The following is a 17,893-nucleotide window of genomic DNA, read 5'->3' as shown; positions in this document are numbered from 1 at the left end:
TATACTTATCACGCTTACTCCTACTGTTAAATTCAAATTACGATTAAAATAACGCAGTTAAAGTGAAATTTCAAGAAAACTATTACCAAGATCAACTATTTATCGTTTTTCGATTGATTGCCCTGATGGTGCCCAGAACAACAACAAAACTACTGTCGAATGCAATAACGTTCAGTTTCAAAAAAGTTAGGCATCAAAGTAGAAAATTTCCAGCAGTGATGTAAGGATTCATGGGTTTTCAGAAGGATGTGAAGTGATTCTAAGAAGTTTTAAGGAAATTTTCGGAAATTTCAAGAAATTTCTTGGGGTGTATTCATGCCCTCTAATGGATACATGGGGTTCATTGAATTTTAGAGCCACTTTGAAGTGTTCGCAAAAATAAATGGATTGACATATCGACTCCATTTTCAAGTTATACCGCGATGAGTTATCTAGTCTAGTCTAGTCTAGTCTACCCATACACAGCCATTCATTGAAAGAAACCTGGAAAATTATAGAGTCGACTATTTCTATTATTTTTCTTGTCATTATCAATGCTTACAGCACATCTGAGATACAGTACAAGAATTGAAGCAGCCAGGCCTACTGTTCAGCGTTTTGTTGTGAATATTGATGTCACTACGATGCTAAAGAACGGGGACATCTCGTCAAACAACTTCTTCGAAGACACTAAACTTCTAAAATCAACTTTTCAGGTTCAAAATTATTAGGAATTGGGCCATTGGAAACAGTGAGGGTTGTTCAAAGAATTACAACAGAAATTCCTTCCGAGCATCCTGTTGGAATTCTTTCAGAGATTTCTCGAGGATTTCCTCTCGGGAGTCCTTCAGGAATTCTTACCGGAAGTCTTCCAATGAATTTCTTCCGGGATTTCTTCAAGAATGCCTCCCAAGTTTCTCCTGGAATCCCTCCCGGTATCCCTGCACAAATCCCTTCCACGATTCCTCTTGGAATTTCTCCCTGGATTCCTCCAAGGATTCCTCCCAGGTTAACTTCAAGATTTTTTCCGGGATTCCAGCTGAAATACCTTCCGGGATTCCTCAAGGAATTCCTCCCACGATTCCTCCAAGAATTTCGTCAGGAATTCCTCCCGAGCTTCCTCCAGAAATTCGTACCGTCATTTCTCCAGGAATTCCTCGCGAAAGTCTTCCTGGAACTGCTTCCGAGATTTCCCAGGAGTTCCTCCCGGGATTCCTCCCAGGATTCCTCACGGAATTCCTCCCGGGATTCCTCCAAGAATTTCTCCAAGAATTTCCCCTGGCATTCCACACGGGATTCTTCCTGGGATTCCTCAAGGAATTTCTCCTGGAATAGGACACATCGGTGTAGTACTAGATTTGTAGTAATGAGCTGCAACAGTTGGGCAACAGTGTTGTTGTTTTCTCCATTTCTTGCAACATAAATAATATAGTTATCCAAAGATTTACTCAAACATCATCAAATTAGGCAAGAAATTATAATACCCACGCTTTTTGCACCATTTCATTGCAGAAACGGAGAATTGATCTTCTCACCATAATAAAATTCAGCTCATTACTACAAATCTAGTACTACACTGAACGTGCCCCATTGCTAACGGGATTCTTCCAGAAATTCCTCACGGGATTCCTCTAGCAATTCCACCCGGGATATCTCTTGGAATATCTCCCGCGATTCCTCCCGGGATTCCTCCCGGGATTCCTCCCGCGATTCCTCCCAGGATTCCTCTTGGGACTCCTCCAGGAATTCCACACGGGATTCCTCCAGGAATTCCGCACGGGATTCTTCCAGGAATTCCTCCCGGGATTCTTCCAGGTATTCCTCCAGGGATTCCTCCAGGATTCCTCACGGGGTTCCTCCAGGAATTTCTCACGGGATTTCTCCAGGAATTTCTCACGAGATTCCTCCAGGAATTCCGCACGGGATTCCTCCAGAAATTCCGCACGGGATTCCTCCAGGAATTCCTCCTGGGATTCCTCCCGAATTTCCGACCTGTATTCATCCAGGATTTCTTCCTCCCGGGATTTCGACAGAAATTCTTCCCAGGATTTCTCCAGGAATTCCTCACGGGGTTCCTTCAGGAATTCCTCACGAGATTCTTTCAGGAATTCCTCACGGGATTCCTCCAGGAATTCCTCACGGGATTCCTTCAGGAATTCCTCCCGGGATTCTTCCAGGAATTCGTCCCGGGATTCCTCCAGGAATTTTTCACGGGATTCCTCCAGGAATTCCTCCCGGGATTTCCCCAGGAATTTCTTACGAGATTCCTCCAGGAATGGATTGGGAGGTTCGACTGAATGGGATAGTTATGCTACTTAATAGGCTAAGCAGTCTCTTGATGAAATCAAACGATGTTATTTGACTTTGCCCAACGTTTCGACCACTTTTTTTTTGACGAAGAACGATAATACCGATTAACCCCTGAAGAAGACCAAAAAAGTGGTCGAAACGTTGGGCAAAGTCAAATAACATCGTTTGATTTCATCAAGAGACTGCTTGGCCGGTTACGTAGCATAATTTTCCAGAAATTCCGCACGGGATTCCTCCAGGAATTCCTCCTGGGATTTATCCCGAATTTCCGACCGGTATTCATTCAGGATTTCTTCTTGGGATTCATCCAGGAATTCCGCCCTGGATTCCTCCAAGAATTCCTCCCGGAATTCCTCCCAAGATCCTTCTGGAAATCCTCCTGGGATACCTCTATAAATTCCTCCTGCAACTCTTCTGAAATTCTTAAGGTTCCTCCAAGAATTTTTACCGGGATTACAACAAATTCCTCCCTCGATTCTTCTTGGAATTTCTTAGTGGATTCCTCCAGAAATTTTCCCCAGGAATTCATCCCTCTGGATGATTTTCAATTCAACGGTCCATCATCTGTGAGTCCTTGACCAACCAGTCAACTTTTCCGAAGGTACTAACTTTAATCATTAGCATTACGCGAGTCGAACACATTCATGAGCATAAGCATGAGCATAGATGATAGCACAATTCGTAGTTGCTACTCCGTGGTTGACCAGAGCAATCGAAATTGCACAAGGAACCAAAGAATAGGGCTTGGGACTAGCTTACTATTCTCAATGTGCACAGTCCGAGAACATTTTTAACGTCAACAACGGCGCTGGCCACGTCCTTACGGTCCTCGAGGAGAGAAAGGAATGTAAGTAAGACAACCGTAGTTATAGAGACCGGGAATCTCAGTGTTTCCACGATTGTCTTGGGAAGGATTTTTTGTTAGTAGGGTAAGGTACATTTCCTTTCTAGGAGTCACCTATGCTTGGTGATGTGATCTGACAATGGATCAATACAAAGTAAGTGTCGCGCACAACCGGTCACTTTTCTAAACGAAAACATGTCTAATAAAAGAAATTCTGTAGCGCGTCTCCACCCCATTAGGGAGCAGAAACTTTGAGCCCATTCCACACAGAAATGAACTGAACGCTACAAAGGACAAACCAATGATCCAAACCATATGCGAGTCGCACAAATTCATCCCCCAAACTTTTGGTCGATGTCATCAAGAGTTAATTTACTTAATACCTTACTTCTAGAGTTTTTAGCTAAGTTCGTTGAAAAGCAATTAAAAGCTAATTGGTGCACTCAATTTCCAGCGAGACTTCCGTAAGTTAATATTCATTTTTTAGAAAATTTGGCTTAAGTTCACACACAAACATTTTTTTAAAAGTTGTTTTTAATCATGTTCAAAAATTTTTTGACTTATTGTTTTTTGAATGAGATCTAGCGTTTTGAAATTGGACGCAAAATGGCGGAGATATGGATCTACAAGAATGACATGTTTTTGAGGACCCCAAACTTTTGATCAGGAGTGTACATGGACTGCAGACCTGTTCACATTTTCAAAAATGTGCTTTAACTCTCAAGTTCACCCTCATATTTTGAGTGGCATCTTGCAGACACTGTTAGTAGTTTCCTAACCCATAAGAGTCAGACAGACAGAAACTCATTTAGATTAGAGCGTCTTGTTTCTCGGACCCGGGATTCGGGATTTTTATATTTTTAATCCCGGGAAAAATCCAAATTACCCATAACCGATAAAAAAGGTAATGGAATCAATCCTAGAACAGTTTTAATTGAATTTCAACTAATGAAAACGTTCAACTCGTTGGATTTTCATTTTCATTTCCCGTTTATAAAGACATTTACATTCCTCGAAAAATGAAGCAATTTTATGAATCCATGAGATCCCTTTTTATGTTGAATTCGACTACTTTACTGAGAAAACTTGAGTGATAAAAGTTGGAAGTGTGATTTGAAAATTTCTAATCGCAACTTTTTGTCAACATAGGTATTGGTCTTTAAAGTAAAGTATGAAGGAATTGGTTTTGGCTTTAAACAAATTCAAGGACAAATGCCGACATTTTTTATTAGTTTATTTGTGAAATACGATAAGAAATAGTTGGCAAAAATGTTCAGAATAATTCACGGCAAGTGCTTCTTACAAATTCTTGTGGCATAACTCCGTTTGGCCAAATGCCATTTGACATACAGTCAATTTGGCATAACGGCCATTTGGCATAATGCCGTTTGGCATAATACAAAGAACAGCCTTCTTAGTAAGAATGTGCATAATCTTTGTTATGCCAAATGACCATTATGCCAAATGGCCATTATGCTAAATGGCCGTTATGCCAAATAGCATTGTGCCAAACGGCATTATGCCAAATGGAATTATGTCAAATGGAATTATGCCAAATGGATTAAAGCCCAATGAATTAAGAGATGCCTTTAAACCTATAGGATTTCCTTCTTTCTTAAAACGACTCTGACAATTCCTTCCACAAACTTTGATCCTATTTCGATATGTTAGTTTTCTCATTAATTATTGTTTTGATTTCTGTGATATTTTGAAAACCCACTTATCATTTCCCATCTACATTTCACAATGAATCAAACTTCTTTCGTTGGATTTTTGTGCAGCAGCCGCTGGGAAGTCGTGTGCGAAATTCGACTGTGATAATAATATATGTATTATGGGTCGAGTTGCATGGATGATATTTTATGCTCTGTGATGTTAAAAAAATACCAGCCCAAAAAGATCTGGTTTTACTGCTGGCTGTGTTTTCAGCTCGGCTATATAATACACATCGCTCTGGTTTTTTTGTTGACATAAACTCAGATATTAATTCTGCAGAAAACCTAAACATGAAGTTCTTTTTTTACTGGAAATGAATTCAAAAATTATCCTTGAAATTGCTTTAAAAATTCCTTCAATAATTGAATATCCAGATTATTTTTTCATAAGTTCAGTATGACTTTTTTCCTGAAAATATTCCAGAAATTATGTAGTCCGCAAAAAGTGGCATTACACTGTTTGTCATAATGCCAAATATTTGCCATTGATTAATTTTCTGAAGAGGTTTGTGCAAAAGGTCCTTAAAAAAAAAAAACGTTTTTCGTACAAAAAAGATTAAAAATTTTCTGCTTCTCAAAATGTTTTAAGATAAATGACCATACGAGAGCAACCCTATAATAGCCTAAAATCACTCTATCGAATCCATATCATTTCAACCATATCCATAGAAAGTTATGGCCTATGTTCCTGCCATATAATGTAGAATCAAGTTTAGAATCGAATGCAAAAATGGAAACATTTATCAAGATGATGTAGAGTGTATATTTATGTTTCAGTAGAACAACTTTTACCATTGAATTTTCAGAAAAGTTCAGGAAAAACATCCCGGGATTCGGGATATTTTAGATCCTGGGATTTTCCGGGATTTTTGCCCCGGGAAATCCCGGGCAAGACCCTCTAAGATCAATGAAATTTAATTTTTTTTCCTATAATGAGAAAAACTGAAACCGACTGTCCGCTATTTCAACAAAAGTTGCATTTGACAGACACATCTTCCTGCCTAGGAAAAATCGTCCAGATAATGTACAGGACGCACAATACAGCAATCATTCCCAAGAAGGTGTAGGCGCTGAAACCATTGTTCGTTAAAGTAACCGCTGGTGTTATCCATAAAAATCCATATAATCGAATAACTTCCTTGGGAGATCGTTGCACATGGGCATGCGTTACCTTTGCATTTGCGTCTGCTGGAAAACTCACGATGCGTAAAGTCGAAATGCGCTCACACGAGCAGGCCAATGCTAAAACCGAAGGCAAAACAATTCAGCATATTTCCAAAGCTAAGCTGCGGGTGGGCTGGGCATATATATATATATGTAAGTATAACTAGGTACCTACTTCATAAATTTGCAGAAAACGAAATCGAAATCTACCTTCGTACGAGCAGCGGGTCCATCAACTTCGTGCGCCTAACCTATAGCATAGTGCCAAAGTCATCGTCGCGCGGCTGATTTATGGGTTTTCTTAATTGCCCTTGTGTAACGTTGCTTCGAGTTGCGTGATTTTTTGCTTCAGTTAGTTAGTCACTTGTTGCTGTTGCTCGGTCAAGTAAAGCGGAAAACTTTGCTGCTACTAGATCGGAAGCTTTGATGCGCCATGATGGTGTCGGTACACGAAAGATAATCTAGAATGAAAGTTGTACTGACTTGGGGGCCATATCTGCTCTTAGCTTGGTGATCTATGTGCGGTACCATAAACAATAGCTGAGGGCTTACATTTTCAAATGACCATTTGCCTTGCTACCTACACTACCCGCCATAAATATGGAATCGCATCGTCTAGTATTGCAACACCCCAATTGAATATTGCGGCACCCCGAAAAGTTTGGCATCACCTGAAAACCTTATGATTTACTAAACTATATCTTAAAAACCGTATCCTCTGCATTGTTTAGACTTTCGACAAAGTTGTTCAGCATGTTTATGACCCTCAAATGGTGGAGTGTTTGGTACGTAATCCCGCCGCTATGTGGCGCTAGTGTGTCATTAAAACGAAGTATTTTGACATGATTTGTCTCATGTTTCTGACCACCTAGACCTGTGCGCCGACTATATTTTGCTCGGCGGCGGCGTAAGGGCCATTTTGGCCGGCGGCGGCGGCGTCATCCCTTCACGCCGGTGGCAGCGGCGGTGGCGTGAATCGGCGTGACGAAAATTTAATGTTACATTGGCAAAGCAAACAAGTTATCATTACGCTCTAGAATTTGTAGTCTGAGCTATTTCATGACCATTGATAACATAAACTATTACGATTGAATGAATACCTTTATTCATTCCTGTTCAGATCCGTCGCTGCGACCTATGATTAGACGTATTGTGATATTACCAGTATCGTTAGTGTAGTTCATGTTGCATTACTCAATTGCAAATGAAGGCAACACAATATCGACTTTGCTACAGTTTTTGTTTCGTTTTCTTAGAGCATTCGGAAGCTATCAAATTTGATAATAAGATCGCACTATTGGCAGCATCCATTTATTACTTAACGCTAAAATCGATATTGTTTGACCCCCTCCCCCCTCCGTAACGCTTTTTTGTATGAAAATCCTAAAATTTTTGTATGAACCGTAACGCTGGATTGTACTCCCCCTCCCCCTTGAGCGTTACGTAATTTGTGGATGGTACCATTTACACTAGGCAATTTCCGAATGATTTCTGGGAGGAATCTCAGAAGAAATTCCAGGAGGAACCTTAAATGAAACTCCTGGAGAAATCCATGAAGAAAATACTGGACTTATCTCTGCTGGAACTGCTGTATGAAACCCTGAAGGAACTTTTTCAGAAATCTGTCTTGTAGAGATCCCTACAGAAGTTCTAAAGGAATCAATGATTTAAAATTTCGAGGAATTTAAGAAGGAAATCCCGGAGGATTTCCTAAATGAATTCAAGAAGAAATCCTAAGGGATTTACAGTAGGATCCACGAAGGAATTCCCACGGGAATTTTTAAAGGAACTCAAGAAGGAATCCTTTAAGCAAGGATTTCTAGGAGGAATCAAGAAAAATATCCAGGAGAACTCCCGAAAGAACTTCCAGCAGGAATCCTCAAAAAAATTCTAGTGGGAGTTTCCAAGGGAATCAACGAAAAATACCTTAGAGGTCTCACTCAAAGTACGAATTTTTGGTAATACCAATCCGTGTGGTCAATTATGATTTTAAAATAACTCAGCGTACATATGTACAGATGGGTAAATTATTGGTTAAATTTCTCAGGTGAGGTGTGGATTTTTTCCCAACTTTACCAATAATTTACCCATCTGTACATATGTACGTTGAGCTATTTGAAAATCATAACCTTAGAAGTATTTCTGGAGAAACTTCAGGAGAAATGAATGAGAGAATTCTAGGAGGTATCCCTGAAAGAACTCTAAGAAATATCCCAGCAGGAATCCCAGAAGGAATCACCGAAGAAAGTCTAGGAGGAATCCCCAAGAAATTACAGGAGAAATTTCTGCAGGAATCCCATGAGAGCCGCCGAAAGAATTCCGGGAGAAATCTTCGAAGGAATTCCGAGCGGAATCTTCAAAGGTTTTTAAGAGGAAACCCCCGAAGGAATTCCAAGAGGAATCTCCATGGGAAGTCAGAAGGAATCCCCGAAGTAATTCAAGAAGGAATCCTCGAAGGAACTCTAGGAAGAATTCACGAATTCTAGAAGGAATTTTCGAAAGAATTGTTGGAGAAATCACTGAATAAATTCAAGAAGAAAACCTCGAAGGAATTTCAGAAGGAATCCTGGAGGAATTCCATGGAGAATTTAAGGAATACCAAGAGGGAACTTCAAAGTTATTCCAGGATAAATTCCTATGTTAATGTTAATGTTAATGTTAATGTTAATCCACGAAGGAGTTCCAAGACAAATCCAAAAGGAGCTCTATGAGGAATCCCCAAAAGAATTTCAGGAGGAACCCATAAAGGAAGTCCAGGAAAAATTCCCAACAAATTTCAGAAAGAATTTTCAAAGTAATTCGTGAAGGAAGCCTCAAAAGATTTCTAGGAGGAACCATCGAAAACAAACCTAGCGGAATCCTCGAAGAAATTCTATGAGGAACTCCATGATGAAATTGAAGAGGAATCTTCGAAGGAATTTCAGGAGAAATCTAAGAAAGAATTTCAGGAATAATTCTCGGTGGGAGACTAGGAGTAAACTTTAAAAGAAAATCTAGGAATGATCGCCAAACGAATTCTAAGAGGAATCCCCAAAAGAATTCCAGGCAAATTTCCCGATAGAATACTAGGACGATTCTTCGAAAATATTCCAGGAGGAATTCTCAAAGGAATTCCAGGAGGAACCCTCAAAGGAAGTCCAGGAGGAATCCCCGAAGAAATAACAGGAGAAATCCCTGCAGGAATTATAGGAGGAACTTCCGGAAGAATTTTGGTAGGATTCCAGGTGGAATCCTCGAAAGTTTTTCATCGGAATCTATCAAAGGGAATCTTTCCGAGTAGGGGGAAGAATTAGCAGGAAGTATCCCCTAAAGATTTCCTGGAGAAATTCCAGAAGAAAATCCAGGATGAATTATTATACAAACTCCATGAAGGATCCCTCAAATATATGCAGAAGAAATGCCTGATTATAATCTTAAGGAAATTATTGAAGGAACTCCTACAAGATTCCCTGAAGGAACTCCAGTAGAAATTTCTGAATGCGCTTCTGGAGAAATCTCTAATGTAACTCATAGAGGCATCCTCATACTCCTGGAGAAATCTGTGATGGAACTCCTGGACTAATTTCTGAAAGAACTCCTGTAGGAATTAACAAAAGGAAATTCAGAATGAATACCTTCTTGCGGTTTTTTTTATCCATCTCCAGGAGGCATTAATGAATCGTCATGAAACAAATCTCTAAAGGGACTTGTGGAAGGATACCTGAGCGAACTTTTGATGAAATAGCTTCGGGATCTTCTGAAGGAATTTCTACACCTGAAGGGCAACCCTCCTGGAGCTATTAGGGAGATCCTTGAACAAACTCCTGGAGAAATCACCGAAGGAACTGCTGCAGCAATCCTTGAAAGAATTCCTGGAAGAATCTTTGAAAAAAAAATCATTTAATTTCTCGATTGAACCTTGAGGTATGATGACGTCGTTTTTTCTTCAAAGGTATATTGCCGTGAATTATATCGTATAATATTCTGTAAAATGTTGTAACGGCATCTTTGACATTTTCTTCATTTCCTAACATATTTTGCCAATTCACCAGAGAAATTTGTTATCGTATATTATCATAATTTGCTGAACGATAATCATGAACTTCTGCAAAGTAACATTCTTCAGGTCTATTGTTTACATGCACAATAGATAGAATTCAATTGCTGCATGAAATAGTTCATTTTTCCATAAGGGATGCAATGATTCTACCACACAGAAATCTTTATCAATATTCGTCATTAAAAGATCCAAATAGCGATTCTGTTGATTTTTTACATTTTTAATCAACTCAACTCTCAACCACGACTCTCCATAAATTGGTAGAAAGAAGCTCTCATTGTCAACGTCTGGGATGAAATCGATATCACGTTGATTGAAGTCTCCATAAATATTCACTTTTATTTCGGGGGGAAAAATGCTAATGATATTTTCAGAATTATGATAAAATTTTTCAAAGATAATTTTACGATCATTACCGGGTGGAAAGTACACTGAGACAAAAACATCTGTTTCACCTGCTATGTGCACTTTCACCCATACATGCTCAAACTCTTTGAAGTTAGTTTTGAAGATATCTGCGTTTAAGTTTGACGAAACAGCAACCAATGCTCCACCCCGGACTTCTTCTCATACGTTAGACAATCGCGATCATTCTTATTTCCGAAAACTTCTTCACTTTTAACAGTCTTATCCCAATCTCTGTGCAACTTAGACGCACTCTTCATACGGTTAAAATTTTGACAGTATTCCAAAATTTCTGATTTCGGGAATTTCAGGATGAGCTCTTAAATACATTTCAGGAGGGATGCTAGAAGGAATTCCTGTAGAAAACCTTGAAGAAACTCTCGGAGTGATCCCTAAAGGATCTCCTTGAGCGATCCATACAGAATGTCAGAATGTCGGAATTCTAGAGAAATTTTTGAAGGATCTCCTGAAGGAATCTCCTGGCAGGCCCATGCACAGAAATGGCGCCAGTTAAGGGGTTTTCCCAGTTTCGGCAAAAGGCAGAGGGGCGCCTACTGTATGAAGCATCGATAATGGGGAGTGTTTAACCTCAACCCCCCTCCTTCCTGTCTCCTGGATTAGTTCCTAAAGAAACTCCTGTGTGAATTCCTGAAGGAACTTCAGAAGGAATCCCTGAACCTGAAGGAACTCTCATATTAATCTCTAAAGGACCGCCAATGGGAATCCCTGCAGCATCTTGAAGATGATTTTCTGATGTATCTCTAGGAAGAATCCATAAATCCTTTTCTGAAAGAAATTCTGATGGAACTCCTGGTGTTTTTCCTGAAGGTACTCCTGTCATGTTTCATTAAATTTTATTCATTATTCATCATTCATATCTCTCCAGAAGTCTCTTCAGAGATTTTTCTAGAAGAATTTAATAATGTCTCCAGGAGTTCCACCACGGATTCCTCCAGAAAATTCATCACTGATGACTCCAGGATTTACAAATGAAAAAGTCGATGATGAGAAACTCTTATGATGATCGTGAAAAAAATTTTAGTTCAACTTTATGCAAACTTAATTTTGTTTGTGCACTGAACACCGGCGCGAAAAATAAAAACCGGCGGCATGACAAACTGCGGCGTACGGCCTAGGTGGTCAAAATCATAAGATAAACCATGTCAAAGTACTTCGTTTTAAATGCACACTTGCGCCACATAGGGTAAAAAATATAATTTGGACATGTATGTAATTTGGACATGCACGGCGATATATGTCTTGTTCCGGAGAGATAATTAAAGTAGATACTTCTCAATATCGATTATTGGATCAAACATACCCTATTCTGATGACTTACGTTGAAAATACGCTTAACAATTACGAATTTACTTCAAAATTATCGAAAATGTAAATATTTTCACTAAAACCCCTCAAATGCACAGGTATGCAAGACGACATACACTTCACAGTCACATGTAATATTCACCTTAAAATCGTTGAAATAATAATTGTACGACATTTAAATGCCTTATTGCAATGAAATATGTTCAATAAAGAAGCATTAGGTGGCCAATCTCTTAACATTCATCTAGAACGCTTAAAATAGGTGGTGTCCAAAATACATTGCATGTTTTCTACTGTTAATATATTTTGGTCATCTGACGAACTAAATGGGGATGCTGTGCGATTGCATACTTGAAGGCATATTCTGTGGGTCTGGCGATATTTTCTCGATTTTAATAAAAACCTTAATAGTTATCAAAATAGATGCCTGTTAAGCGGAGAAATTTGATTATTTGCAAGAAAATATTTGTTAATGATACTATTTCCATGATTTAGCAGTATTCATGGCTAAACACTGAGATAATTGCCCTGTCCAAATTATATGTACCTGAGGGTGTCCAAAACATATACATATTCGGTGTCCAAAATGCAATTCTTACAGGCGATTGGAAATCATGATTTTCTTAGATTGAAATGCTTTCGTTAAGGTTTTTGTCACCAGGAACGCAAAGTACAATCATATTTTGAGCGTATTAGTAACTTTGCAAAATAATCAATTGCTTTTTAAGGAAGCTAGGGGACGATTTTTCCAACGTTGTCCTCAGCCTGTCCAAAATACATGAATTACCCTAGCGGCGGAATTACGCACTAAACATACCACCATTTGATAGCCATAAACCTTCAAAACTATGCAGGGGATACGGTTTTGAGATACAATTTATAAAACGATGAAGTCTTCAGGTGATGCCAAACTTTCTGGGGGTGCTGCAATATTCAATTGGGGTGTTGCAATACTAGACGATGCGATTCCATATTAATGGCGGGTAGTGTATATATAGTTGCAAGCATAAAAATACAGCGAGCCCACCGTCATCAACTGAGGGGCCCAGAATCAAAGGGATGTAAGTAACCATTCAGTCGATTTTGAGTTTATTATATCAAAAAATTATTCAAATTTCAAGCTTTCAGGAACTTTTTTAAAATTATTTCTACGATAATTAGAAAAATTATAATAAATCGTAGAAAATTGGGTCGATTTTGAAACTTCATACATTTTGTATGGGATGATAAATTGGTGAAAAACTTTAAACCTCATTTACTCGAAAGTGGGTTTTTGTCACTTACACCCCTTTGCTTCTAACCCCCTCAACTAAGGTTAATCATGTTCTCCAAGAGTAAATATTGAATACTAACGATCATAACATTTGGTGTTTACTGGCGCAATCGTGTATCGCACACTAACAGCGAGATAAAACCCCCGCATATTATTTCGTTTCATGCCTTCTAGCACTTCAGAAATCACACTCTCTTTTTGTTGTCGCTCATGGTTGCGGTGGGCTCGTTTTTTTATGCTCTTGGAACCCAGTTTTGCCTGGACATTGAAACTTATTCTGTTGTTTCTTGTACTTTTAACGCTGGATAATCATGCCCAAGTTTTTTTTTTTTATCAAGCAATATCTTGAGTGATACACGAGTCGTCAGATAAATCGACCACTTTATAATGCTTCGATTACGGCGGCGGCGACGGTGGCCTCAAATGATGCTGCCTATCGATAAGAAAAGTTACGAAATGCGGTGGGTGAGTCTGCCTCTCTAACACCGCCAAATGGGATAGATTGGATTCGTATAATTATCTCCATTACGGGGGGCATGTGGCTTAGCTTTCAATTTTTGGGTGAAAATTGCGTAAAGTAATGAGGCATCGCTGCTGCTGCAAAGATTGATTTATTAAGATATTGAACAGTTGTTTCTTTTCCTCTAAGTTGTATCGAAACGTGTCTGTAAAAGTAATGATCGACTGTTGAAGCAATCAACAATAAGTGATGTGAGATAGGTTAGTACATAGGCAGCTGATACATGAAGGCTTCTAATATTCGTAATGGCCAGCCCAACGATACCTTGAAGCCGGATGACCTATATGTGGGATCGTAATGAAAGCCATTTATTAGGCACCGCAAGAATATATGACAAAGTTAAAATACTCTTAAAGTGAATGTCACTCCTCCTCACCTCTTCTTGGCGTAACGTCCTCACTGGGAGAAAACCTGCTTCTAAGCTTAGTATTGTAAAAGCACTTCCACAGTTATTAACTGAGCGTTTCCTCTTTCGATGACCATTTTGCTTGTGTGTTGCATGAAGATACTCTATGCTCAAGGAAGTCAAGAAAATTTACTTTACGAAAAGTTTCTGAATCGACCGGGAATCGAACCCGCTTCAGCATGGTATTTGCTGAATACCCGCATCGACTTTTTATTAAAGTCTGTTGTTTACATAATGTAAACATGTATGTAAATTAAAATGTGCACTCACCACAGGACACTATCACAATTTAAAAAAAAAAAAAACAAAAAAAGTAAAAGATTTAAGTTTTTTTGTTTTCTCATAACAATTTCAAATCTACTCTCCTCATATTTCCCAAAAAAAAGCAGCAATCAATGCTTGGATGGTTTGTAGCTGAAATTATAATTACTACATTTATAAAATAAGCCGTATAATGCACCACACTTTCCCAAATTATAAATGCACTGCGAGGTCAGTGCATCCGATATCTCGGGGCCCGTTGCAGCCCATCATCAATTAAGTAGAAATCAGAAAATTTCCCAATTCCTCAAAAGACTCGACCACTTTGGCGTGCAAAAAAGTTATCGAGCCGGAAACCTGCACCGTTCGTTCGTTCGTTGCGCTGTTGTTAGTTTGGTTCGGCGGGTCTGCGTCTGGCCTGGCCTGGCCCGCCGTGCCATGACATGACGACTGTGACGTAAAGCTTGCGTCAGTGCCTGCCAACATGTACCTAGTGGCATCGCCACCGAGTGCAGTTTCTATTCCACCCCGGCAGCAGGCAGTCTGCGAGCATCGCGCCATATAGTGCGCGAATGCGCCGAATGCGTACCCGTGTTCATATATCATTGCATTGTTACCACCAGTAGTGCTGGTAACCGCTTTATATAGCTGTTTTTGGGTGAATCTACGACGAATTGATGGATGGATTTGATCTTAACGAATCGAAGTGTTACGGCATGTTGTGTTATAGTCCTTATCTATATTGAATACAACTTTAATTGTTTTTTATCTGGTCCGTTGTCTCTTTGTACGCGGCATTCATCATGTTTCGGTTGCTGTTAGGTTTTGCAGAAAGGTGCAAACAGATGGCCAATTTTTTCGAGGCCATCGTGAAGAATTCTACAACGATACCGTCCTTACCAGCTGCCTTGTGGTATATGAGCTGGAGAATTTTATACTTAACTTCCCTCAGCATGAGAATTGAACCATTTCCGTCCTCTGCTGCACTGACGTTGCTGGTTGTACCGTTGCCTTGGTCCACCGTGTGCTCATTCGAAGTTCTGCTTCCACCTTTCACATTTCACTCAGTCAGCTTTGTTTTCGATGGGATGAAAATGGGAGCACTTTGGTTCCATTCCCCTCAAAGTTGGCAAGTTCGTCCGATCAATCTGGCTATTCTGGCTGTGCTATATGAAAACTACGAAACAATGTTCTGAATATGGTCAAAACAGTTCTATCGGAAAACACTGGAACCCCCATTTAGGCCATGAGACGGATCACAGGAATGCCTTCATATTTTTTCCCTTAAGGATTCATTTCCTAAGTGTACCCAGTTTATTACCTAAATGGATTTTAAGGTTGTACAGAAGTTGAAGAGAACCTCCAAGGGAGTTTCAGGAAGGTAAGAAAGGGTTCAGAGATGTTTCATGGCATATCAGGGCATTTCAGACGGTTTTGGAGGTGTTATAGGAGACGTTTTCAAGGATTTCGGATGGTCACGGGTGCATTATAGGGGGGCAAGAAGGTTTCGGTAGGGTTTTCGACAGCATTTCAGGAAATTACAGAGGATTTTTAGCGAATTTCAGAGGTTTTAAAGCCCAAGCAATATTTTGATGGCCAATTTGTCTTATACAGGTTTTTAGAACCGTCACAAAACCTAACACCTCTTTTTTTGGTTTTATGATGGTTCTAACCTCTTCTTGTCTGTTTGACTAAAAGATGCTACTAGATAGGAGCATTTTTAAGGGATTTGGAGGGTTCCAGGTGCGTTATATGGGATCCGAGGGGGCTTCAGGAGGTTGACGAAGGCTAAAATATAAACGACTTTTTTAAGAGTGATATCCATAACCAAATCGAAAATTAGGGGAGAAAGCAATACATAATAAACAACAAAGGTTCCAAAAACAAATAAAAAATAATCGAAATTTCCCACAAATGTTCCGAAAATAAATAAAGAGTGTATTATGGGTTTTAACTCATCAAAGCGGCGCTGTTCGTGTCGCCTGGTAAGAGCGGGAGTCGTTCATCTTTTTACTTCTAACCATCTTTGGTATGGCTTTAAGACATTTGGTCGAATGACATTTGGTCGAACGGAAATGAACCAACTCCCACGCTGAGGGAAGTTAAGGATGTCATTCATCAGCTCAAAACCAACAAAGCAGCTGGTAAGGATGGTATTGCAGCTGAACTCATCAAGATGGGCCCAGAAAAGTTGGCCACCTGTCTGAATCGGCTGATAGTCAGGATTTGGGAAACCGAACAGCTACCAGAGGAGTGGAAGGAAGGGCTAATCTGCCCCATTCACAAGAAAGGCGACCATTTGGAATGTGAGAACTTCAGGGTGATCACTATTTTGAATGCTGCCTACAAAGTACTATCCCAGATCATCTTCCGTCGTCTGTCACCAAAAACGAATGAGTTCGAGGAAAGTAATCAAGCCGGCTTCATCGACGGCCAGTCGACAACGGACCAGATCTTTACCGAACGGCAAATTCTCCAGAAATACCGTGAATACCAGGTTCCAACGCATCACCTGTTCATCGACAATCATGGAATCATGGACGAAAATGGCTTTCCTGGGAAGCTGACTAGACTGATTAAAGCAACGATGGACGGTGTGCAAAACTGCGTAAGGGTTTCGGGTGAACTATCTAGTTCCTTCGATTCTCGCCGGGGACGGCGACAAGGTGATGGACTCTCATGCTTACCCTTCAACATCGCTCTGGAAGGTGTGATGCAGCGAGCCGGGCTTAACAGCCGGGGAACGATTTTCACAAAATCCGGACAATTTGTGTGCTTTGCGAACGACATGGACATTATTGCCAGAACATTTGGAACGGTGGCAGAGCTGTTCACCCTCCCGAAGCGCGAAGCAGCAAATGTCGGACTGCCTCAAAAACAAAGTACATGATGGTAGGCGGAACCGAACACGACCGGATCCGTCTGGGTAGTAATGTTACGATAGACGGGGATACTTTCGAGGTGGTGGAGGAATTCGTCTACCTCGGATCCTTACTAACGGCTGACAACAACGTGAGCCATGAAATTCGGAGGCGCATCATCAGCGGAAGTCGGGCTTCGGGTTCCAGAAGAAACTGTGGTCGAAAAGGATTCACCCACGCACCAAATGCATCATGTACAAAACGCTAATAAGAGGACCTGCAAGCACTCGGAATTTCGAGCGACGCGTGCTAAGGACGATCTTCGGCGGTGTGCAGGAGAACGGTGTGTGACGGAGAAGCATGAACCACGAGCTCGCTGCACTTTACGGCGAACCCAGCATCCAGAAGGTGGACAAAACCGTAAGGATACGGTGGGCAGGACATGTTGCAAGAATGCCAGACAACAATCCTGCAAATCTGGTGTTTGCAACTGATCCAGTTGGCACACGAAGGCGTGGAGCGCAGAGAGCACGATGGGCGGACCAGGTGGAGCGTGACTTGGCGAGCATTGGGCGCAACCGAGGATGGAGAGCGGCAGTCGCAAATCGAGTATTGTGGCGTACTACTGTTGATTATATCTTGTCTAAATGATGTTGAACAAATAAATGTATGTATGTATGAATGTATGTAACACACATAATAATAATTTTTAGCCATTTTAGAAACCCCCTGATCCCAGCACAATCCGGAATATCTCCGGAATGGTTCCGGGTATTGCATGGCCACTTGA

The sequence above is a fragment of the Aedes albopictus genome, chromosome 3 (assembly GCF_035046485.1).
Source record: "Aedes albopictus strain Foshan chromosome 3, AalbF5, whole genome shotgun sequence".
Lineage (NCBI taxonomy): Eukaryota > Metazoa > Arthropoda > Insecta > Diptera > Culicidae > Aedes > Aedes albopictus.
Note: the sequence above shows the minus strand (reverse complement) of the source record.